The following is a 25,911-nucleotide window of genomic DNA, read 5'->3' as shown; positions in this document are numbered from 1 at the left end:
GATCCATTTGCCGCAGGCTCAAGGACTTGCTGCCGCCTGTGTCCTTCATTCCTAGAGTGGGGAAGCTCCCGTGTAAGCTGGGACACGCTAACGTGTCTGAGGTTCCCCCTGGGTCTTCCCAAGTGCCATTTTGGGAACAGCATCCCTTGAGGGATTCTCGGTGTGAAGAAAAGGAGTAGGATGAGGCTTTCTTCCTTCTTTCCCTCCAGCCTTCTTTAAAAAGGGAAGACAATAAAGTCACTTCCCTTGTGCTACTTTCTGCCAAGTGTCCCTTTCCTAGGGGGTCCAGACTGTTTCAGCTAGACTTCTCTTTTCCTGGCTCTGAGGTCACCGAGCCCACTGGTAGTGGACAGGACCCAAAGGTCAAGCGAGTTCTGTGGTCCAGATGGGGCAGAGGGGCCAGTGACTGCTAGAGGGCAGCAGAGGGCCAGGAGCAGGTCTAGAACTGCTTACTGGCCAGCTGGCAACCAGACTGGCTGACCGAGCAAAGGACAGCAGAGGCCCCTCATTGTCAAGGAGAGGCAGGATGGTCCCCAACCAGAAGAGGCAGGCACATCCAGCAAGTTTTAATAGGACATGACCAAGACTCATTATAGAGGGGTCACCTGGGTGGGTACATGTACAGTATCCCAGAGGAGGTAAGGCCAAGGGGAAGGAAGACACATAGCCACAAAGATCAAATCAGAACCAGTGCTGGGTCAGAGTTCAATTCGAGGTTGGAACAGCCAGGGTTCAAGAGCCGGAGCTGGAATGATACAGCTCCATCTTTTATTGAGAGTCTCTCAAGGAGGCACAATAGTAGAACCCTTAAGATCATGGATTTAGGGAGTTCCCATCATGGCGCAGTGGTTAGCAAATCCGACTAGGAACCATGAGGTTGTGGGTTCAATCCCTGGCCTTGCTCAGTGGGTGGAGGATCTGGCGTTGCCATGAGCTGTGGTGTAGGTCACAGACGCGGCTCGGGTCCTGCGTTGCTGTGGCCGTGGTGGAGGCCGGCAGCTGCAGCTCCGATTTGAGCCCTAGCCTGGGAACCTCCATATGCCGCGGATGCACCCCCTCCCCGCAAAAAAGGTCACAGATTTAGAGTCGCCTGGGAACTAGGGTTTGAGTCCTTGCTCTGCCACCTGTTAGCTCAGTGACCTTTTGTTGAGTTCCTTAAGCTTCTCTGCACCAGTCTGAAATTGAAATCATGGACATCACGCTGAAAAAGTTCTTACGTGTAGGTGCGAAAGGAATGTTTGTTAAGTGAATCATTTTTCTCCAGAGGTTGATTCTGGCAAGATTGGGGGCATTGATAGTAGCTCCCCACCTTAAAGTTCTGTTCTGTTCAGTTTAGGACCTGCTCTTGTTCCTTGTCTGAGGTGGTGCAGTCCTCGTGCCCAACCGTCAGGGGCCTGATTGTCAGGGGGCATGTGAACCCAGCTAAAGGGGATCTGGGGGCCACAGGCGAGGGAAATACCAAGTCCTCGGGGAAGAATTCTGAAATCCATGTGCAAGTCAGGGAAAGAGAGTATTTTGACTTATTCTAAAATGGTGTCTTCTTTATGCTTTCATGGCTCTTCTGATAGAAATTAAGCTAACAGAAAACCTGATGAAATGAATTGACATTTTATGAATCTTGAGTAAGGCACGTGGTTGAATTATCTTGTTAAAATTAAGTGACCACGTAAATGCAATGTGGTATCTTGAATGAGAGCCTGGAACAGACAGTAATGGAAAACCTGGGGAGATCTGAATAAAGGCTGCGGTCTGGTTAACAGCATCGTACCAGTGTCAGTGTTTTCATTTTGACAGATGGTCTGTGGTTACGTAAGGTGGTAATGTTGGGGGAACCTGGGGGAAACTAGCTTTGCAACTCTTCTGTCAATCTAAAATCATTGCAAAATAAAAAGGTTTTTTTTAATTGAGTGACCAAACTCTTACTTTCAACAATACCAAGCTCTACTTTTTTTTTTTTTAAATTGAAGAGTCGTTCATTTCTAATACATTAATTTCAGGTGTACAGCATAATGATTTCGTATTTTTACAGATTACACTCCATCGAGTTATTTACAAGGTAATGGCTATAATTCCCTGTGCTGGTAATATGTGCTTATTGCTTATCTCTTTTACACAGAATAGTTTGTATCTCTTCGTCCTATACTTCTCATTTGCCCTTCCCCCTTCCATCTCCCTGGTGGTAACCAGTAGTTTGTTGTCTGTATCTGTGAGTCTGTTTCTGTTTTGCCGCTACGTTCATTTGTATTATATTTTAAATTCTAGGAGTTCCCGTCGTGGCGCAGTGGTTAACGAATCCGACTAGGAACCATGAGGTCGCGGGTTCGGTCCCTGCCCTTGCTCAGTGGGTGAACGATCCGGCGTTGCCGTGAGCTGTGGTGTAGGTTGCAGACGCGGCTCGGATCCAGCGTTGCTGTGGCCCTGGTGTAGGCCAGCGGCTTCAGCTCCGATTCAACCCCTAGCCTGGGAACCTCCATATGCCGCAGGAGTGGTCCAAGAAATGGCAAATAGACAAAAAAAAAAAAAAAAAAAAAAAAAAAAAAAAAAAAAAAATTCTACATATAAGCGATATCATACAGTATTTGTCTTTCTCTGACTTATTTCGGTAAGCATAATATTCTCTAGGTCAATCCACGCTTTCTACTTTTTTTTTAAATTTTTAAAAAAATTTTTTATTTTTTTATTTTTTTTTTGTCTTTTTGTCTTTTGTTGTTGTTGTTGCTATTTCTTGGGCCGCTCCCGCGGCATATGGAGGTTCCCAGGCTAGGGGTCTAATTGGAGCTGTAGCCACCAGCCTACGCCAGAGCCACAGCAACGTGGGATCCGAGCCGCGTCTGCAACCTACACCACAGCTCACGGCAACGCCGGATCGTTCACCCACTGAGCAAGGGCAGGGATCGAACCCGCAACCTCATGGTTCCTAGTCGGATTCGTTAACCACTGCGCCACCACGGGAACTCCTACTTTTTTTTTTTTAATTTCACTGCACTGTGTTTGAAGATGACAGGATTAGGGTGAGGAGACTAGGATGCTTGCTACTTCTATATACAGTTTTGAACTCCGCCCTTTTCCATAGCCATACATGCATGCATTTTCACGTGCCATTAAAAGTTCACGTAAGTGTGATCATTAACATGCATAGTATACCTAACCTTATTGATGTGCATATAGGTTGTTTCCATTTTATTCTAGTATAAGCAATGTTGCAGTGAACAATTGTGTACGCATATCTTTGCACTTATTTCTGATGTTTCCTTGGGCGTAGAGACCTAAAGGTAAAATACTGCATCAAAGCCTATAAACTATCTGGATAATTAATGCCACATTGCCTTCCAGAGGAGGTTTCTTTTTTTTTTAACCTATTTATACACCCAGGAGCAGTGTGCAAGTGCCTGTGTCACTCCATCCTCATCAACATTGAGGCTTCCTATTAAGAACAAGTATCTTGGAGTTCTTGTCGTGGCTCAGTGGAAACGAATCTAAGAACCATGAGGTTTCGGGTTCGATCCCTGGCCTCGCTCAGTGGGTTGAGGATCCAGTGTTGCCGTGAGCTGTGGTGTAGGTCGCAGACACGGCTCGGATCTGGCATTGCTGTGGCTCTGGCGCAGGCTGGCAACTACAGCTCCAATGAGACCCCTAGCCTGGGAACCTCCATATGCTGCAGGTACTGCCCTAAAAGGACAAAAGACAAAAAAAAAAAAAAAAAGAGAACCAGCGTCTTTGTTCTGCCTGCACCTGCTCGAACTTGGTTCCCTGCTGAGAATCTGCATTTCAACCTGTGATTTTATAAGGGCCAGGCTTAGCCCCCCGCCTCATCCTTTTTACCCATTTTTGTATATAATTCCTTAACGTGGTAATGACCTGGGACATGATCTCTTAGAAGAAAATATCATATTGACAAGCAGCTGGAGATGCTGTTTCACTTTAGTTCCAGGAATGTTGTAAACTTCACAAATATCTTGATTCTTTTTTTTTTTTTTGATAGTTCCACGTGCGCGCACGTGCCTACACCCCTACACGTTAATATCGCTGAAGGGAGGGAGTTGGGAAAACAAATGAAAGGTGCCCTCTAGGGAGTCACTACACCCCGGGGTTTGGAGAATAACAATAAGGCACGGCCTGGATTTACTAAATGCGCCGTTACCTGGCACTGGACGCTCCCTAGAGATAGTAAGGAGCTTCTCCATCAGCAGGACTAATGACTGGAATCTGCCTTACTTAACCTGCAGTGGCGCTATGGAGGCAAAAGGCGGCCTAGAATGTTCTTGGTGATGGCAATGTCACTCCTGCTCCCGTCTCACCATGTTGGGTTGCCCTCGAACTCAGGGCCTTCCCTTGACACCAGTGGTTCTGGGGGGGGCGGGGGCGCCCTAGCCTGTGAGCAGGCCTCCTGTGCTGCCTCGGGGACCGCTCCGTCCGAAAAGTGTCACCCCTGGGGAGGTAGTTCTTTCCACTTGTGTCGCCCTTCACAGGCTTAGATCCTCTTGTATTTCTAAGACTGCTTTAATAGTCTTGTCTTGTAATTACATCTCGAGACAGGAGACAGCATCTTTTGATAGTTCAAGTCCTAACGCATTTAAATTACCCTCCTAATGCTGTAAAAGAGTCAAATTATATATTCTGGTTTGCACTAGACAGCAATAAATGTCAAGGTGCCATCCGCTCTGGTGTTTAACTCCTTGAGGCTATATCCGTTGCGGTGTTTCTCCCACCGACTGTACACTAGTGTGTTCCCAGCTCCAGGCTCGAAAGGATCAAGTTGGGAGATAAATTTCACTATTCAAAATATATTAAAAGGCAGAGGCAGTTTGTAAACATTGCTTTGGGAAGCTAGGCATAGCAATAAAGTCAAGGACAGGAACCTGATTCAGTAAAGGAAACATTTCACAAGATTGTCATCTGCTTTATTTTTAAAGCTGCAATAAGATGTAACGATAAAAAGGCCAATGATGCATTTCAGCCAAGTGATATGAACTCTTGCTAAACCAATTAAACTGTCAGTATACTATGGTTTCACATTTTCTGTAACATACTAGGTCACCTTAGGACACTTAGTCACTTAGGACTTTTTGCCACTGATGCAAAATCAATTTGACAATTTATAATCTTACATTTCATTATGAAAGTATATTATTCTGTAAGAAAGCTGCTGGAAAAAAACAAGAGGGTTCTGAAGCCCATTCGTTTCTCTCCTGTTCAGGTAGAGTCATAAAAGAATAAAATCAATCATATTATCTGATGTTTTGAGATTTCTGGTAGTTTTTGATTAATATGATTGTTAAAGAAGACACGCCAAGTATACAATTCTAACCCCGGATACAATTCTGAATGTTCCATTACATTGCAGACGTTAAAAAGTGAGAATTTCGGAGTTCCTGTTGTGGCTCAGTGGTAACGCATCCGACGAGCATCCTTGAGGATGCGAGTTCGATCCCTGGCCTCGCTCAGTAGGTTACGGATCTGGCGTTGCTGGGAGCTGTGGTGTATGTAGGTTGTAGACACAGCTCGGATCGGGCATTGCTGTGGCTGTGGTGTAGGCCGGCAGCTGCAGCTCTGACTGGACCCCTAGCCTGGGAACTTCAGTAGGCCACACCTGTGGCACTGAAAAAGAAAAAAAAAAAATTAAAAATGAAAGTAAAAAGTGAGATTTTGGACTAAGAGCTCACTCTTTCACCTACCTTTTTAAGTTTTTGAGTGTATGGGCTGAAAGAACCCTTTTGCTTAGGTGTGCCAGAGGGTGGGCTTTTTTGATGTCCTGTATTTGAAGTTTGGAGCTCCAGGTCTCCTCCAGGAGATGGAGCAGGTGGTTATTCACATTTAATGCCATCACATTTTTCAGTTTAATTTGGGGAAACTGTGAGTTATGGAATGATCAACCACCTTATTTGAGACAGAGGTGGAGAAAGAGGAAGAGGAAGGGCTGGAGGCTTATGATGATGAGAACTTTTGTCTGGAAATACCATCCTTTTTTCTCTCTAGGACAAAGATGACATTGCTTTTGGAAAAACCAATGGCAGGAATAAAACGCACATGACAGATCCTTCGTTTTAGGCGCTCATTAGCACAGGAGCGGGCAGAACTGTTCCCATAAGATCCTATGGCAAACAAGAGCATACGTCACATTGCCCGTGTAGCCCTTCTCTTCTGTTAGGAACTCAACGAGGGTTTCCTTTAACCTTCCCTTAGGACGATGAACCACGCTTGTAAATACATCTCTCCCCACCCCCCACAAGGCTTAAACCAGATGTGTCCCCCTGGCAGCCATGGCTGCATTCACGCGGGACCATTTAAACATAAGGTTTAAACCTGAGGTTCTGTGGTGTTCTTTTTTTTGGTTTAAGTTATGGTCCCAGAGTAGGTAAGCGCCATCCACTATATCGCTTTCGATTCAGCTTGTGATCAGACATCTATATAGTGTGCCTGGGCTACAAGGACTGTGCTCCTCCGATATCTGCCTGCCCCATTGTCTCAGGTATTCCACTCTCACTGGCCTCTCTCCTAGTTGTGTATTCTTTCTCAGACTCCAGTCTGAACACAGGAAGACGCAATGAATGAAGAGAGAAATACAGAGTCGGAATTGAATAATGAAAACGAGAGTCACTTTGCCCTCTCTCTCTTGCTGAGAAAGGTGTTAGAAGTAGGTTTAACTGACTTTCTGTGCGCCCGGTATAGGAACAGGTGCTTGCACCTGCCCGGCCTCATTTAAACTCAAAACAACCCTGTAAGGTGATAATATATTCTCCGTTGATGACAGTGGTGGCTCAGGGAGATTAAGTAATTTGCCAAGGGCATAATATTAGGAGTGGGTAGAGCTTAGTTTCCAATTCTGGACTTGAACTCTAACTCCAGTATTTCTGGAGTTCCTCTCATGGCTCCGTGGGTTAAGAACCCGACTAATATCCGTAAGGTTGTGGGTTCGTTCCCTGGCCTCACTCAGTGGGTTAAGGGTCTGATGTTGCTGTGAGTTGCAGTTTAGGTCACAGATGCAGCTTGGATCTGGCATGGCATAGGCCATGGCATAGGCTGGCAGCTGCAGCTCCAATTTAACCCCTCGCCTGGGAAATTCCATATGTTGTGGGTGCAGCCCTGAAAAAACAAATAAATAAAAAAAAAAAGTGATGCCTAACTCCAGGATTCTACTGGCTCCATCAGGGTTATTTATTGTTGTTGGTATAATTAAGTCTTGATAAGCCAGAATACCTAGAGAATGGTAGCAACCACCATAGTAGGGGTTTAGAATGTGGGCAAATGTACAATTTTGGCTGTTTTTTTGGGGGGGGTGCTGCACCTGTGACATGTGGATGTTCCTTGAGCCAGGGCTCGAACCCACACCACAGCAGCAACCTGTAGTGACAACTCCAACTTTGGCTGTTGTTTAAAAGGGAGAATAATTTGTTGGTATGATACCTATTAACTTTAGAAAATTCAAAAATACAGATAAGATAGTGAAGAAAATCATGCACTCATGATAACAAAACCCATAGATAACCACTCTTAACAGCTTGGTTAATAGACTTTTAAATTATATGTATACATTACAAGGCTTGTAATATACATACCATTTTATGCCCTGGTTTTTAAACAGCCTAATGATATTTTCCGAACACTTTCCCAAATTATTACACAGATGTCAACATTATTGTAATGGCTATGCAATATTCTATTGTCTGGGTATACTGTAATATATTTAACCAATCCATCTTGGATACCTTTTTTTTTTTTTTTTTGCTTTTTAGGACCACCCCTGTGGCATATGGAGGTTCCCAGGCTAGGGTCATTTCGGAGCTGTAGCCGCTGGCCTGTGCTAGAGCCACAGCAATGCCAGATCTGAGCCAAGACTATGACCTACACCACAGCTCATGGCAACGCCAGATCCTTAACCCACTGAGCAAGGCCAGGGATCGAACCTGCAACCTCATGGTTCCTGAGGATTTGTTTCCGCTGCGCCACTATGGGAACTCACATCTTGGATACCTTCATGAGAACCAGTCCTCTCTGTTTCGATAATGTTCCTTGATGTCCCAAATGCATGGTTATGTGGCTTGTTCTAATGTTCAAAATGTGTATTTTATTATTTGTTAGCTGTGGTTGAATATACATAATGTTACATTTTTTTCAAGCAAGTGGTTGCCTTGGCCATGGCCCCAAAGTCTAACTTGTGAAGTTTCTGTTTAGACATCTATAGGCAGCCCTAAAGCTAGTAACCCCTGGCAGAGACAGCTGGAAGCACGGTGGCTGAATGTGAGGTGTAATTTAAGGGAAACAGAAAATCCCTTTTCCCTGGAATTCTCTTTGGAAGAATCTTCTTGGCTGAGCTACTGAAAACTTTGGTTAAAAGTCAGTTGTTTTGTTTAATCAGTGTTGTGTCTATTAAATCAGTAACGGTACATGTATACAGTAGAATATTATGAAGCTGTTAACAAAGACAGTTGCACAGAATATTTCATAATATATTAAAACTTTATAAGGAATAGGATGTGTATATATATATATATATATATATACACACATATATATTAAATTCCAATTTGATGGGAAAAACACATGTATATCTATGTTGAAATATCTAGTGGTATTTCTTTTATTTGGATGATGGGAATGAGAGCTCATTTTTTTCCTCTATTTTTTTTTGAATTTTTCAAAGAATTTATAGCCATATATATAAAGGAACTATTAAAAATAATCTTAGCTGAGTGAGGAAAGTATCAAATCATTACTTCATGCTAAATTTTAAAAAAAAATAACATTTTATGTTTATTATTCCCTATGTGCTAGGCACTGTACTAGTGTCTCAGTCTTCAGAACACTGGAAGGTATTCCGAGTGTCTCTTTGGCTAAAATCACACAGTTTGGATGGGGCAGAGTGAGGAGGATATGAACTTGGGTCTATTTCTTTCCAAAGCCCGTCTGATATAAGAGAGACAGGAAAAAGACACCATTTTAAGGTTTTTCTGGACTGGTTGAAAACCATGCAGCCAAAGCCGCCCTGGGATAAGAAAAGAGAAGCAGCGGGTCCGGGTATAGGCCTCGGGCATTCCTGCTGGGAAGCCTGGGAGGTCCTTGTTGCCGGGGGTCAGCCTAGGGGCCCTGCATCCCTGGGGTTAATAATATCTAACCTCGGAGAGCTATTGTGAGGATTAAATGAGACGCTTGCGCCACCAAGGTCGCTCGTATTATTATTTCTCTTATTTAGGACCTTGCTTGTTATAGGGATTAGGGGCTCCAAGAAGCCTGAGGCAGGACATGTTTACCTAGCAAATCCTGTCACATCTTAATAGTCCTCAAACATTCCTGGCCAGTTGAAATGCCTTTTATTTGAACCTTTCAAATAAACAAGCCCTAATCAGCTTTGTGGACCCTACCAGCTTTTCCAGAAAAATCCTCTGCTTGCGGGGGGCCGGGGAGGAAAGCAGGGCGGTTATGTATTTACTCACTGAAAGCAGGGACTTTGTGTGATGCAGGGGAAGCAGGAGGTGATTGGTTTGGAGTTAGTAGGCAAGCCCCCCACCCACCCCTTTACCCTGAGGAGGCTTGATTGCGTAAGGCTCCCTTAAGACTCTTGGAGAGCCTAGGAATTTTGCGAACAAAAGCTCTGCAGAGGGGCCACCTAAGAGAGAAGGCTCTTCACCCATCTTGGTACATTCTTGAATTTTTCATTCTATTTTTCTCCTCTCTTCAGTCTGGCATTGAGTGGCATTATCTTGAAGCTGTGGAGATTGAGGAAACAACCACGGTTGGCCTCTCTTTGTGGAGCTTATGAAAGCCACATTTAATTTGAGGAGCCATGTGCTTTTCCCGGGGAAGGCCCCTCTGTACCTGGAGCCATCAGAAATTCCATATTAAAATCCCACATTTAAGTCGTTACGGCTAAGTCTCTGTTGTTGCGTGTCTGGACCAGGTCCAGCTGTCAGACTGAGATATTGACTTTCTCTTCTCGAGTGAGTGGTTTACATCTGCTGGCTCCATTTCTTGACCGCTCCTGCTGAAACCCCTTGTCATCTGGCTTCTGCCACTGCCTCTGGCCTCAGATGGCTCCCCTGCAGGTTCCCGGCGACTGAGGTTTTACCCAATTCAGTGGGGCTTTTCTCCCCCCCCCCCGCCCCCGGAATGTTTCCCTGCGCTCGGCTTGTGGCACTACGTGTATCCGTTTCCCCCCCTCTTGAGCACGCCTTCTCTCCTTTTTGAGGACACAGCATCCTCTTCCATGCCAATGCCACTGTTCTCGGAAGGGATGCCTTTAGGGCTGTCGTCCCCTTCTACTCGTTGCTCATAGGCATGGTATCAAATGCCTTCTCAATGTCATTAACGCTCCAGTTCTGACTTCTAACCCACGCCCTCGTCCTATATATCTCGGGGACTAATGATAATTAACGTTGCCTTTCAGAGTCAGGGACTGTCCTCTATACTTTTTCTATGTCACCTCTAATGCTCGCAGCAGCGCTCTTCAAGGCACATAGTCTTAAGCCCATTTTACATAAGAGGAAACCAGCTCAAATAAGTTACATACGGTTGTATTTTTCCATTCCGATCTCCTACCATCAACTGAAACTCAGCAGGTCCAAAAGAGAATTCCTTCTTCTCTGGCTCCACACGTCTCACTTTAAGGCCGTGTCCCTCTCCCACTTTCTGTTATATCACTTGCAGGCTGAGAGAGTTGAAAATCAGACAGGTATTTGCTTTGGAAGAATGCCCTCCCTTTCCAATAAACCCAACTTCCTCAAAATCCCCCAAGCCCGACTCATTACAACCTCGTATCTTAAACATGAACATTCAAGCTCTCCTACCGATGAGCAGTTCCCAACCATTAGGAGAGCTAAGTCTGCTAACTTGCCCATACTGCGTGTTCCGGCTGCCCGGAGTTAAGCATACTTCTCAGCCCGGGCTGTTCCTTGGTGATGGATCCTCAAGATACCCTTTCCAAGCAGGTCCCTCCCAGGGGCGGGGCTCTCCCAGGTTCTGGACAGTTCCAAGTGCACCGGCGGGAAGGCCGCCCCTCTCTCCTCTCTTGGACTAGAAAGCCTGTTGGAATGCGGATGATTTATTTCGTGATGGTGTTTCTGTAGTATCGGAGCAACTTTCAATTCACTGTTTTTTAAAAAAGAAACTCACAAACCTTGGTAGTTGAGTAGTAGGAACAGCTGATGCAGAACGGACACACAGCTGATCGGGACATAGCAATGTGCTGACACAATGAGTTTGAAAACCACTTCCACCGCTTATTAGGGAAGGCGCAGATAGTCCTTGGCGGGGGTCAGCTTTCTTTTCTGGGTGGTATGTTTGCCTCATGCTACAAAATTTTAAACTTGATGCTTCTTAAGAGTCAGAGAAGTGAGAAACTCCACCGCTCTTTGAAGTCCAATGACAGGATCACCAGGCAACAGCATCTCCTTGCGAGGTCTGTACGTGCCAAACCCAAGGCTTTACTTGGGCTGTGTTTACTAGTACGGCTAGCATCTCTGTGACCATTTCATTTCAAAGCAGAAATCGCTGCCATCATTTTTTTATGGAAGTAGTTCAGAAGGTCAAAAGTTCAATCGTATTTTGTTCTTGTCAAGCCAGGCTAAAGGAAAGCGTAGAACCATTGAGAAATTTCGGTTGTCTTTTCAGCACTTCAATTTCTTCTATTAGTAAAGCAATGGGAGCCTGGAATGACAGTGACACCAGGCTTTAATCAGACTTGACCAGGATGGTAGGAGCATGGTATCAAAAGAGAAACATACTCCGATTAGCCTCTTGGTGAGTTGTCTTCTTCATAAGGAAATTAGAACATACTTAAAAAAAAAAATCTGAGGACCTGGGTGTTTAATCACTGTCATGAAAAGAAAATAAAAAGCTGATGTGTTTTCCAGCATTTTAACCTGTATCTAGTTGAGCGAATGTGTAATTTTATCCTATATGTACGGTATAGACCCGTATGTTATCCATAGCTAGCAGAGGGCCTAGCATGTACTTGGAGTTCGATGTACATTTGTAATATGATTTTGTTACGTTAGCAAAATGAAGATTGAAAAATTCTGAATTATTAGGACAGGTTCCCTATGGTGATTAGCATAAATAAAAGTTGTTTTTGGTTTTTTTTTTTTTTTTTGTCCTTTTAGGGCTGCACCCGTGGCATATGGAAGTTCCCAGGCTTGGGGTCAAATCAGAGCTACGGCTGCCAGCCTACAGCACAGCTACAGCAACTCAGGATCTGAGCTGCCTCTGTGACCTACACCACAGCTCACAACAACACCAGATCGTTAACCCACTGAGCGAGACCAGGGATCGAACCTGCATCCTCATGGATACTAGTCAGGTTCACTTCCACTGTGCCACAGTGGGAATTTCATAAATAAAAGTTGGATGGGGTAAAATCTAACTTGAAAAATGATCACTGAAATGCTTATGTTCCAAGAAAAGCTTGATTCTTTTTTTATTTTTATTTATTTTTTGTTATAGCTGGTTGATTCTTTTTTTTAATTTTCTGTCTCTCCACCTCCCCTTTTTTGGCCTCCCTGCAGCATACAGAGTTCCTGGGCCAGGGATCAGATCCGAGCTGCCGTTGTAACCTATGCCACAGCTGCGGCAACACTGGATCCTTAACCCACTGTGCCAGGTTGGGAATCGAACCTTTGTCCCAGCACTGCAGAGACACCACCGATCTCATTGTGCCCCTGTGGGAACTCCAGAAAAACTTGCTTTGAAAATGTAAAATATCAGCACTATTTCACCAGGCCACTTTTTTCCTTCTTGGACTATGGAGATTATTTTTCACCTTTGGCTTAGCACACGCCAGTTCGGCCAAGGGCAGTAGAAAGGAGGGAAAGCTGAAGAAAGGGTCATTTGGAAGCATCAGTCCATCTGGCCACAGTGTATCGTGGGGGACCCTGCATCAGATTCATTTGTTAGGGGGGCAGGTTTCAATATTTTCTCAGGCCGTTCCTATCATTTTTATGTTCTACGAACAAAGAATTTGGCCTTCGGTAGTTAGAGTCTGACCAGCAGCCAAGGTTACCTGTGATATCCTGTGTGGTTTAGAGTTAAGTTATTGCCTGGCAGCCTCATTCTAGCCAGTTCACTAATGGGAAGGCAGTTCGCTTACAAAATGGTAAGTGCCTACTATGGGCTCAGATTGTGTGATGCCTTCTGTGGGAGTACGAGCCATGGTCCTTGACTAGAGATGCTTAAAGGCAAGGTAATTACACATGAAATCATTATGTAACGGTGTTAGGGAATCTGCGAATCATAGCTTGAGAAGGACCCGTGAAGGTCATTTAGCCCAAACTTGCCAGTTACAAGGAAGACAGGCTCAGATTAGGAGCAGAAATTTCCCAAGGTCTGCCGGACGAGTGGCAGAAGTTGCAACTTGTACTCAAGTCTTCCAATTCCTAGGTAACGTTTTTTTTTTTTTTTCATTCTATCATATCGGTAGTTATATGACAATTTGACATGCTTGCTTTGATCAGCTATTTTGATGCGGGGAACTTCTTCAGACAAATCCATTTTACCACGGGGGAAACCTACAAAAGCCTGCAAAACAGACTAATAAAACACTCAGCTACTTTTTTTGGTTGTTACCAAGTCATGTGCAAAACCGGCAGCCTCACCTCATCCCTCAGCCTTGACGGTGGAGATCAGGGATGAGGTGGGAGAGGAGGTCAAGGATGGAGTGGGCATCATGGGGGGTGAAGCTCCGAGAAGGGATGCCGGCCGGAGTGGCCGGGCAGGCACCATCTGGCAGGCAAAGCACACATCGCCAGGAGTCATGTGTTTCCCACACTTGCTCATCCTTGAAAGGCCATTAATCATTCTGGGCACACTATCTGCTCATTCCTTGAGAATTCTTTTCTTTCTTGACTCGTACATTTCTTTTTTGTCTTTTTGTCTTTTTAGGGCCTCACCCACGGCACATGGAGGTTCCCAGGCTAGGGGTCGAATCAGAGCTGTAGCCGCCGGCCTACACCACCGCTGCAGCCATGCCAGATCCCAGCCGCATCTGCAGCCTACACCACAGCTCACGGCAACACCGGATCCTTTACCCACTGAGCGAGGCCACGGATCGAACCCACAACCTCATGGTTCCTAGTCGGATTTGTTTCCCCTGCGCCACGACGGGAACTCCAAGTACATTTCTTAAAATCTCTGATTCCACACTTTCAAGGGGCAGGAGTGGAGTGGGGAAGGATATTTGGTTGACCATGTGCTTCTATAGTCTCAGACCCAGGCTTCACCGGCAATCTTGGAGTCAGTGTCTACCGGTTCTCTCATTAATATTCCATGTAAAATACTCTGGAAAAGCAACATGCTTCTGCTGTTTTAAAAACTGTAAAAATTTTGTTATGTTGTTTTGAGGGAATGGCACTGGTAGGTTCTTTTGAGGTTTATCCTCTTTGAAAAGCTAACAAATCTAAAAATTCATCTTTTTTCTGATGATGAATGTATGAGTTTTTCACACTCTCAGTATAGTTTTTTGTTGTTGTTTTTTGGTCTTTTTAGGGCTGCCCTCGTGGCATATGGAGGTTCCCAGGCTAGGGGTTGAATCAGAGCTAGAGCTGCTGGCCTACACCACAGCCATAGCAACTCAGGATCCGAGCCATGTCTGTGACCTACACCACAGCTCACGGCCATGCTGGATCCTTAATCCACTGAGCGAGGCCACAGATCGAACCTGCAACCTCATGGTTCCTAGTCAGGTTCATTTCCACTGAGCCATGGGGAACTCCTCCAGTGCAGTTTTTAATGTAAAATTAGTTTCAAAAATTTGCCTCTCTAATGTAAGGAACCTCAAGGCATCAAAGGATGGAATATTCAAAAATATTCATGGTGAAGAAAGTAGAACATGCAAGTCCCAGAGTTCCCGTCATGGCACAGTGGTTAACAAATCCGACTAGGAACCATGAAGTTTCGGGTTTGATCCCTGGCCTTGCTCAGTGGGTTAAGGATCCGGCGTTGTTGTGAGCTGTGGTGTAGATCACAGATGCAGCTCGGATCCTGCGTTGCTGTGACTGTGGTGTAGGCCGGTGGCTACAGCTCCTATTCGACCCCTAGCCTGGGAACCTCCATGTGCTGTGGGAGCGGCTCTAGAAAAGGCAAAAAGACCAAAAAAAAAAAAGAAGAACATGCAAGGCCCCCATAATCTGGGTAAGGATTAAGGAAAAAGTGTCAGGGAGGTAAATGATAAACAGCCTCTCTTAGTCTGTTTTTTTCCTGGCTGTGTCATAATGCCTGCATCTGAATAACCCTGCCAGAATGTCAAATAGACATATAGGATGTCTGGTTTTTAGCAAAAGATTTGAGAGTCTTCTGTAATATCCTTGTGCATAAGATTGTGAAATTTGACTGCATAACTAGTAATTAGGCAAATTCGCAGCTGGTTGAGCAACTGATTCGGCATCAAGCTGGAAGAAGATGTTTTAGTGAAGAGCCACGGGACACTTGGCTGTACTTGGCCATTCATTCATGTACTAAATCCTGAGCATTGGCAGGGACACAGAAGTGTCCCTAACATAGTCTCTGCCTGGAAGGTGCAAATTCTTGATCGTCATTGATCACAAAGACAGGCTTTCCACTTTGCAGATAACCCAAAGCTGGGTGGCATCGTTTAATGAGAGGAGGACAGAATCCAGATTTAAAATGACTTCAACTTGTAGGAACTGTAGGTCAAAACCTACAAGATGAAATTTAACAGTGATAGATGTAAAGTCTTGAATTTAGGTTTAAAAAATTGCATATGTACAGGATATGAGAGATGTGACTTGGCAGCAGTTTATGTAAAAAGTTCTTGGGGATTTAGTTGATCACAAGTTTAATATGAGCCAACAATGTGGTGTAGCTTATTTTTTTTTTAAAGCCAAACAATTTTAGGCTGTATTAGAAGCATGTGTGCTGATCAGACCACATCTGGAGTATTATGTTCAAATATAGTCACCACATTTTACGAACATTGACACAAAGTTGAGGATATCCAGAAGATAGTGACCAAGATGGGTCTGAAAATCATGTCACATGAGAAATGATTGAAGGAACCAACTGGGGGCTTCGGCTTGCGATTGAGGCTTCAGCTTAGACCCTTCGAGTCTTGGTTAGGTTCCTGGCCAGGAACTTCCACACTCCCCTGGAGAGTCTCATGGACACACTAGACTAGGGCTTTGTTGGAGCAGGATCAGGGCTCTGCTCGTTGGGACATCCATGGGCCCTGCACTGCGCTTGATACGGGTTGGGTCCCCAGCAATTCCTAGGGAATGATGGAGGGAAATTGCCAAGTGTGAGAGCCCCACGTACAGCCAGGGGAAACTGAGAAAGAACTGCAGCGCCTGTCATCTGTAGTCATTAGGTAAATGCAACAAGAATGTAAAAGGTCCTATACGTTTTTGAATGGTTCTTCTTTTCTCATTTGCTTTTGGCGTCTGCTAGCACCTGATACTGGATTTGCATGTCTGCTGTAACAGAAATCTTAAAAAAAAAAATTCTCCCCAAAAGGAGCGTTTTAAAAACTGAGTTAACGTTCAGGCACTAGTATCAAGGAGATGCGGAATGAAAACAACGGGAGAACATTTTTTTTACTTGCAGATGAGGAAAAGAGTGGATAAAAATAATATCTACTGCCAGTGAGGCTTTAGTCAAGTGGACACACTCATGCATTTTCTGGTACAACCCTTTCGGAACAGCAGTTTGGCAGCATGTATTATCAAGGGCCTGAAAATATTTGTGGTTTGATCCAAGCATTCCACTTCTGGGACTTTCTCCTATGAAAACCATCCTAAATACAGAAAAAAAAAAAAAACCCTTATGAACAGAGGTGTTTTCTGATAACAAAAAATTGGAAGCAGCAAAACATTTAATAATAGAGGAGTGAGTGGTTATATAAACTGTGATGTGTCCATTTCATAGAATGTTATCAAGCCATTAAAGTTTATAGTTTCCACAGGATATAAAGCTGTGTATATGATACAACTGCATGGAAATAAATAAACCGAAACCTATATGTAGAAAAATCCTGGAAAGTCTTATACTAAGATGTCAACAGGGGCTATTTTTTCCGTGTGAGATGATCACACTGATACTGTTTTTGCTTCGGTTTTCTTTTTCGCATTTTCTAAAGTTGTCCTTTAAAAGCAGTTTTTACATTGAGGACAATTTCTAGCGTGTGCTATTATGTCTAGTAAGAAACCCTAGAGTCCATAGTAAGAAACCATCGAGTCCAGGTCTGGGGTTATATCACCAGTGATATCGGGGGCTTTCATGAATTGTGAGGGAAAAACAAACCCAAACATCTTCAGAGCAAAAGTGATTTTAATTCTAAATTTCATGAAGACAATCTTAATTCACTTTAATTCAGAGCCCATTTGTGTAAATGTATATTATGAACACTTGGATCAAGGGTTATGTTAATGAACTTTACACATAAAAGATGATACAACTCTTACAAAGAAAAAAGGTCAGGATCCCAGATTCTAAAGAGCCAGGTACCTTTTGCAAATGGACGTGAACATGTGCCTTGCAGGTGACAGGCACTTAACAAAGTCTTGAATGACTGGCTCCTGGAGGTGAGAAGGGAAGAATGAGAAATTGATTGCGAATGGGTAAGATTGCGAGAGGCTTGATGTGTGCTGGAAGAACCTGGACATCAGGTATTATCTTGTTAAATCAAAGTCTGTGCTAATGGATATTTAGATGTTGCTCAGATGTATCAAAGTTCAAGCTGTCAGACCTCTGTCTACTATAAAAACGCATCCATTACAAGTAATTTGCACTAACCCATGACTCTAGACATTCAGTTCAGTCCAATTTCGTCTTCCATCAGAATTGCTAGTAGCTCTCCCAATAGCCATTGTTTCATTTAGCACCCGGTTTACCTTCCACAAAGAAGACGTGTTCACAGGCACATTTGATGCAAACTTCCCTGTGGGCTCCATGTTGATACAGCCTCTCCCCTCCTCTTTCTCTGATGAGATTCTTGGTCCCCGAGTCATTTGCATCATCTTTTTTTCCCTATGTTCCCACTTAAAAAAAGACCCTGCAGACCTCAAGAAACTAAATGGTTCTAAATTTTGTTTGTCGTGTTGGGGCGTGGGGGTGGCAGGGACCAGCATTCTACCAGAGGCAAATAAGAGATCCAGTTTCATTGAGAATGTTCACAATGTTTGAAGACACTCTAGGTTTGAAGAAAATGGAGTTTTTATACATGGTCACATTTGGTGATCTTTTTTTTTTTTTTTTTTGAGCTCTTATTGTTTATTATATTTTTTCATTAAAGAGTAGTTCACTTACAGGGTTTCTTGAAGTGACTTAGGGTTATGCATAGCATGTCTATTTCTGTGGAATTGTCTTCTTTTGTTTTCTTATATATTGCATGTTGAGGGTAGTGAGACACTGTTAAGCGGATGGATTCCATAACAACTATTTCTGTTCCTTGCCTATCTTTTGGCCTTTTATTCTCCCCCTCTCATGTTTTCTTCCTCTCTTATTAAAAAATAAAAAACTCCCATCATCTTTTCTTGTATCACCTTGTCTTCTGTCTCAGTGGGAAGCAAACTGTTCTTCAGAACTGGTCAATTCCCTTGTTTTTTAGCCCAAATCTCTGCTACATGAAAATGTTCATACAGCATTGCATTGACATTCCTGCAGAGCCAAAGAACAGAGAGCCTTTGAGAATGGGTTTGATGTGCATTTTCTTTCAAGATGTCCTAGGTTGGTTGTTACTGACAAGAGATTTTTCCATTTGATGACCTGAAGGGTGTGATGGCGGGGATGGGTATTCTTAAATGGGGATCTGGAAAACTTGAAAGAAAGGTCTGTAATTCAAAGCTCCTCTCACCTCCGCTGCAGTTAACTTCACACTCTGCCTGGTCTGGCAAGTGTTCATAGCTCCATCATTTGCTTCCAGATAACTCCATTGGAACTCTGTGGATTATTTCAGTGGGCAATAGCCAGTGGGTCTTTGATCTCCATATAGATAGAGAGAGAATAATTCAGAAAGAATTCTGCTGGAGTGATTTATGGCAGGGACAGCACAAGTTTATGAATGTTTTCCCCCAGTACATCCAAAACACTTTGGTAAATCTAAGGAGAAGATGCAGTCTTTCCCAGGCCCCAACTTCCCTATGCAATGGGCTCCCTGATGAAATGATTTGTCAGTTCTTTGTTTAAAATGGTTTTAAGAATAAGTAAGTGTCTGCTGATAGTTAACTATGTGAAATATTGGTGCTTGGTGAAGACAGGGGAAACATTTATTTCGAAAGGAGCAGATGGTACCCCATGGGGTAAAGATGATGTGGTAAATTTGCTTCCTTTACCATGTGTGTAAGGTCATGTACAAATGGCCAGGAAAGCAAATGAAAGGTACCCCGGAGGCCATTTGCACTTGGATGTCAACTTTCTTTCAGGAAAGGCTATTTTTCTTTATTTTTGTTTTTATACAGAGCTAGGCCCCAATGTCGGTTGTTAGTTTCCCTTTTTTATGGCTGCTTCTTTAGTGCTGCTTCATCAAGGGCTTCGGTTGCTCTTTGAAGTATCTGGGTCCTACCTCTATAACGCACTCTCTTAAAGCCTCTAGTGATTAACCAGGTTTGAGCCAGTCACCTAGCCAGCGTATCTTGCCTGACTGCCTCCTGCCTTTCCGGCACCATTTGAGCCGGTGGGGGTCAATATGCTCGAGTGAGTACTCTTGGGGGCACAGTCCCTCTTCAGTGGCTTTGTTAATCTTAGGAACTAGGAAATCTTCCCTGTCTCTGTCTGGGTAGCCAGAAACTATCTGGTTTTTTGTTTGTTTGGTTTTTGTTTTTGTTTTGTTTTGTTTTTTAGGGCCACACCCACAACATATGGAGGTTCCCAGGCTAAGGGTCTAATGGGAGCTACAGCCACCGGTCTACACCACAGCCACAGCAACGCCAGATCCTTAACCCACTGAGTGAGGCCAGGGCTCGAACCCACAACCTCATGGTTCCCAGTCGGATTCGATTCTGCTGCGCCAGGACGGGAACGCCGAAACCATCTGTTTTTGCTGCTAAAACTTACCTCCTCTTTCCCTTGCCTGACCTCTCAGAGCACCTCCTGCCAGTCTGGCCGTAGTCTCAGCTCTTACCGTTATTATTTTCTCGTTCTTCCTTGTATTTTCCCTTTTGCTTCCCAGTTCGTTTGCAGGGCTCTGAAAGGAGAGACTATGTTTTACCAAATAATTCCTTTATTGATGTGATGTGTGTAATCCAGTGATATACTTTGTTGTCCCACAATTTTTGACCAAAGGAAGAAACATGATGAGAAACACAGGGCTCCAGGAAGCCAAGGAAAAAATAATGGCAGATCTATCAGAAAAAACACAGTGGACATTGATGAGAGTCTGAATGTTTATTTTATGATTACAGTACATGGAGCTTTTCGAAGCACTTCATCTGCACTGCTATTCTGCCCTCTGATTGCCTTGGCAGAATAGCAGTGCCTTGGCATGGCTATTGCCAAAGGCTCGGGGTCTGTGTGGATGGAGATCTTGAGCCAGCCTAGGAAAACCAGATACTGCTTGTCTGGTGCCCATGCCGTTTGGTCCACTGGCCAGAGAGCAGGTAGCCCCGAGGGCCAGGTCACTGGGACCTTCCCTGCTCCTCTACCTGCAACCCCGTGTGTGTCTGTTTCCTTAGCCACTGCTGCTCAGTGCGTCAGGGTCAGAGTCCGTCAGAATCTAGAGCCAGGAAGAGGAAGACTGAGTGCTAGAAAGGCAAGTCCAACGGGGAGGGGTGGCAATGGGACGAGTCAGCCCCCTACGGGCTCCCCACAGTGTTGCCCTTTCTGTCTTGGCCATTGAATTGCTGCAGAGGAGATACAAGTTCAGAGCTATCCGAGACGTACACAAAAACCTATTAGATGGGAGTGCATTGCTGCATTGTTTATTAATAATGAACAGTTGGGAATGGTTGTATACAGTACACTATGATAAAGCCATTAAAAATGGTATTTTTCAAAGATTCTTAATAACAGTGAAAATAGTCACAAAATAATAATGTGAAAAAGCAAAATATTTCTGATTCCAGTTGACTATCTATAATATACGTAGAGAAAATACTATAAGAAAATATGCTTGAGTTCCCATCGTGGCACAGTGGTTAACGAATCCGACTAGGAACTATGAAGTTTCGGGTTCGGTCCCTGGCCTCGCTCAGTGGGTTAAGGATCCGGCGTTGCTGTGGCTGGGCTGTGGTGTAGGCCAGCGGCTACAGCTCCAATTAGACCCCTAGTCTGGGAACCTCCATATGTCACGGGAGTGGCCCTAGAAAAGGCAAAAAGACAAAAAAAATTCTAAAATATTAAAGAAGATTATTTTGGTAGGATTATGGATCATTCTCCTTTGTATTATATATTCTAAAATTTCTATAATGCAAATTTATAACTTTTATAATCAGAAATCTAAAAACATTCCTTACCACTACCTTTAATCTCCAAATCTACATGCAAGTATGGAGGAAATTATTTTTTTCTGAGAACAAAAGATATATTTGCATGATGGGAAGTTTTTTAAATATAGAAAAAAATAAAAATAATAGCAATGAAGTCTTTCTTTCTTTCTTTCTTTCTTTGTCTTTTTAGGGCTGCGCCTGTGGCATATGGAGGTTCCCAGGCTAGGGGTTGAAACGGAGCTGTAGCCACTGGTCTACGCCACAGCCACAGCAACCCAGGATCCGAGCTGCATCTGCAACCTATACCACAGCTCATGGCAACGCCAGATCCTTAACCCAGTGAGCCAGGCCAGGGATTGAACCTGTGTCCTCATGGATACTAGTCAGGTTCATTTCTGCTGAGCCACGATGGGAACTCCTGAAGTCCTTCTTTAAATAAAACTCTCTTCCTTTTCAGAAGGGCTTACTTTGAAGGATCATCGCAGTTTCCGTTACCTAAATCAAATAGTGAGGGCTCAAATACAAGATATTTACAAATAGGTCCTTATATTTAGATGGAACCTTCAAGCATGGTTTTTAGAGATGGAAAGGATTTAATATATCTTCTGGCCCAACACTGGGTAAAGCTCAACAATAGGTTTTGACAGTGTTCTTTGCTAGGCACAGTTTTAACCTACCTGAAACTCCGAGTCCTTAGATCTATCAGTTGTGTTTCCAATGATGAAAGACACTTTTGACATTCTAAGTGTGGTAGCTTTTTAAAAAACATATACTTTAGATTTCTTTTCTAAAAAAGCAGTTACCTCTTGTTTTCCTTTCAGATGTATAACTTTAACTCAAAAATATCTAGACACGAAGTAAAAATATATGTGTCTGTGTGCGTATATACACACACACACACACAGTTATTTGCTTGGGTGAAATAAAAAATTGGTGCTTGTATTTGAGAATGTTTCAAAATTAAACCAAAAAGACGCTCATACTAAACAAATATTTGGTGTAAAAATTCACTGAGGTAAATATCTTCTAAGCTTTTTTTGCTATGCCCTCTTTAAAAAATCAGAATTATTTGACTTCTAATTAATTTCTGAATGAAAGGTAGCATTTCACATACCTCTAAATACATCTATCATAGAAGTGATTCTTTGGGTGGATTTTTATTGTGGTATGTTATCGCATTAACCAGAAATGCACTCATTTTACTTATTTTATTTATTTTTTATTTTTTTTGTCTTTTTGCTATTTCTTGGGCCGCTCCCTCAGCATATGGAGGTTCTTCCCAGGCTAGGGGTCTAATCGGAGCTGTAGCCACTGGGCTATGCCACAGCCACAGCAATGGGGGATCCGAGCCGCGTCTGCGACCTATACCACAGCTCACGGCAACACCAGATCCTTAACCCACTGAGCAAGGCCAGGGATCGAACCCGCAACCTCATGGTTCCTAGTTGGATTTGTTAACCACTGAGTCACGATGGGAACTCCCACTCACTCTTTTATTGATTCTGCATCAGAAACAGAAGGGATTGGTTCGATTCAAACAGAAGTTCCTGAAAAACCCCTGCGATGGTCTTTATGAGCGATTGAACTGTATATTCTTCCAAGGAGAGAGAGAGAGAGAGAGAGAGAGAGAGAGAGAGAATACCAAACATAATTTACCTTACAAAATGAATCCTACTTGGTGTAAAAGTTCCCAGATTCCTTTGGGGTGGTGCTTGTTGGGCCTTTTGGTATTCGTAGTTTGTTCTTTGATAGCCCCGGCCCAGCTGGAGCTTGTGTGCAAGCCTGCTTGGCTCCGTGGCAGTGGCTCTGGCACCACCAAGTAGCCAGGAGAACATTGGCAGTCACTGAGCAGTGGGAGCTCCATCCGAGAAGGTTTCAGCAAATGGGGAACCCTTAGATGACCTTAAAAGGGGTCCTAGGTAGGATCTCACATTCCAGCATCAGATTCCCTCTTCCTCCTGGTCATTTTGTCGGAAGGGCATTCCAGAAGGAAATTGATTTTCAGTATAGATCGGTGAAAAGTTGAAAGAAGATGAAGCCTTGTATCTCTGTTTTGTTTAATCCCCAGACCTTCCACAGAGAGTGAGATGGCCACAGCTAGTCTGTCCGGATGGCCTCTGACTCTTAAGAAAAAGCGTATGGAGTTGACGCTGTGTTCTTGCTCCTGACCCTTGATTGCACTACTCTCTTGAAAATACACCCATGTTTTTCCTCACAGACTTTTTTGCACCGGGTCCTGTAGGTGCTGGGCCATCAATAAATAGTTGATTGATCGTTATCATCTCAATGCAGATCCACCCGTTAGCATTCAAATATTGACATTTCCCTGGGCCAGAACACCAAAGAAGTTTCTGCTGGGAGAACGCCTGCCTGAATGCTTGGAACTCGTTCCCATGGGTCAGTTGGCGTGTGTGTTCTGCTTCTACGCTTTGCTTTCTGAGGAGTTGAATAACCACCACACTGTTAGTCACATCTCTGAACAGCCAGCCAGCGGATCAGGATCTTCCAGTAGCTGGGGGGCAGCCTAGAACCCCGAAGTTCAGTTAATCTGTTTATTGACCATTCACCGAATGAGGTTTCTGGGTTGGGTGGTGGTGGATTCTACACCCACTCCTGTGTGTCCACTTAGTCCCTGTTCTCTCGGATCTTAGACTCTAGCGTATTCGGGTTTATTGCAGAAGATTGCTTAGGGTCCAGTTGAGGAAGACACACATTGACAGCCAGAAGAAAGGAGGCCTGGAGTTGGTTGGTGGCATCTGGAAGTGCCAGGCTCCTCGAGGAACTAGAACAAGGAGGAGCAAAGGAGATGCATGAGTGGAGAGAGTGATAAGAAACAGTGGAGGAAGGCACGCCGGAGGGCTGTGAGAAGGTGCATGTGGCCTCAGAGAAGCAGGGCTCCGTGGAGGGACATGTGCCGAGGTTGGTTGGGTCTCTCATGAGGTCAGGGCACATCCAGCTCCGTGTCCCGCCCTGTGTGAGACTGTATGTTCATTATACGGAACCAGAGCCATTGCATAGTTTACGTTTCATGTGCAGAACTCCATGTAGAGACAAACAACTGTAAGAAATAGCCATACGGCAATGTGTAAGTATTTAAAAAGTTACCTTTTATCCAGAGGACCTCAATCTGCAAATACTTAACAAGGTCAGCCAATGCGGGGCCGGGGGTAGGGAGACCAAAAAAACACGTGTGTGCCTTTGAGCAGTTTATTTAGCTGAAGAGACCAGACATATACACACGAAAAGTTGACTCTTGTTACAACGCACTATAGGCCAGTTGCTTATAGACAGCACCTGCCAGGGGACTCCAGGGGATGGCCAGGTCCCTGGGGCCTTGGATAGTCAGGAAAAGGTTCCAGGTTCTTGGGCTGGCCTTGGTGGTTAGGCAAGATTTGGGTTGGCCCGGCATAATGCAAGATCTGCAGAAACATTGTTCGCCCTCTGAGAAGTTGCAGTGTCTGGGCTGCTCTCATAAACTCCTCCCCCCAAAAGGCTTGTGCACTTAGCAGTAATAGATTGAACCATCAACTCCTTAAAGCACACCTGGTTGATAATTAGCTCAATCACATTGTGTTTCGGTCATTACCCTTGGATTTCCCAAGGATGAGCTTAATTCATCTCCCACATTAAAGCGAGTGCCTGCATGACCAAAACTTGACTGAATAGAATTTCTGTCTCTATTATGTCAATTTAATGCTGTGATGGTTTTATTGCAAAATAGATATTGGGTTACAATTGCACCCAAATATCTGCACAGGGATTGTTAACGCAGGCTGTAAAAAGATATCCTATGGCCAAAGTCACTCTTTTTGGCTAAACGGTGTTTCATCTGAAGGAAGGCAAAAAGGAAATGAGCTGAAACTCGGATGCGAGAAATTCAGAGTTGATAAGATCAACTGTTGTTTATTCAGAGACTCCTTCTTCTGGTTTTATGGCTTATAAATGTATTTATGATGGATATGGCCCCTTGCTTCCCAGGTTTTGCAGAACTCATTTTGTGTTTTAACCGCACTCTCTTTGCCTCTGACCTGCTGCTGGATATGAAGGGATAAACGGGTGGTGCATATGCTGCGTTACCACAGTGCGAAGGGAAAGGGGTACCTTTATTGCTTTGGATTACTAGCCAGATGCCTGGGATGCTCAAACTTACTCACTGGTTGCTGTTTAAAAGGGAAAAATCTAGATCGAACTACGTCTAGGAATCGCGCCAGGTGTCTGTACTAAGGCAACCCAACTCCAGAAGGCTATAAAAATAGCCCCCAAGTAGTAGGTTCTGATTCCCCGCTGAGCTGACCAATAAATCCAACCAGCAGTTAATTAGAAATGCTGGGAGGGAATGCTCATCCTCCATGACCCGCCTGTCCTTGGGAATGCTCCTTGGTTACAAACGGGAGGCTACACCGAGCGTTTCAATGTGGGGATCAGGAAACGTGCTCCTTCCTTTGCGCTGGAACCTGGAGGTATCCGTGGCCTGTGAGGCTGCCTGATTCCCCCGACGTGGGTGTCACGGTTTATTTGAGGCTAAGCGCTGTGAGCCTTCGAAAGGGGA

General features: G+C 44.1%; 1 protein-coding gene across 7 annotated transcripts in view; it reads left to right on the top strand.

The window, feature by feature from the left end:
• GPC3 (glypican 3) overlaps positions 1 to 25,911 on the top strand; it is a 434,590-nt gene that overhangs the window by 58,964 nt on the left and 349,715 nt on the right. The window lies entirely within an intron of this gene.

Source organism: Sus scrofa, chromosome X, assembly GCF_054392235.1.
Source record: "Sus scrofa isolate SSC_HxYL_T2T_F1_AM1 chromosome X, Sscrofa_HxYL_maternal_Yorkshire_Landrace_v2.0, whole genome shotgun sequence".
In the NCBI taxonomy this organism is placed as follows: Eukaryota; Metazoa; Chordata; class Mammalia; order Artiodactyla; family Suidae; genus Sus; species Sus scrofa.
This window is presented reverse-complemented; position numbering and strand designations above follow the sequence as displayed.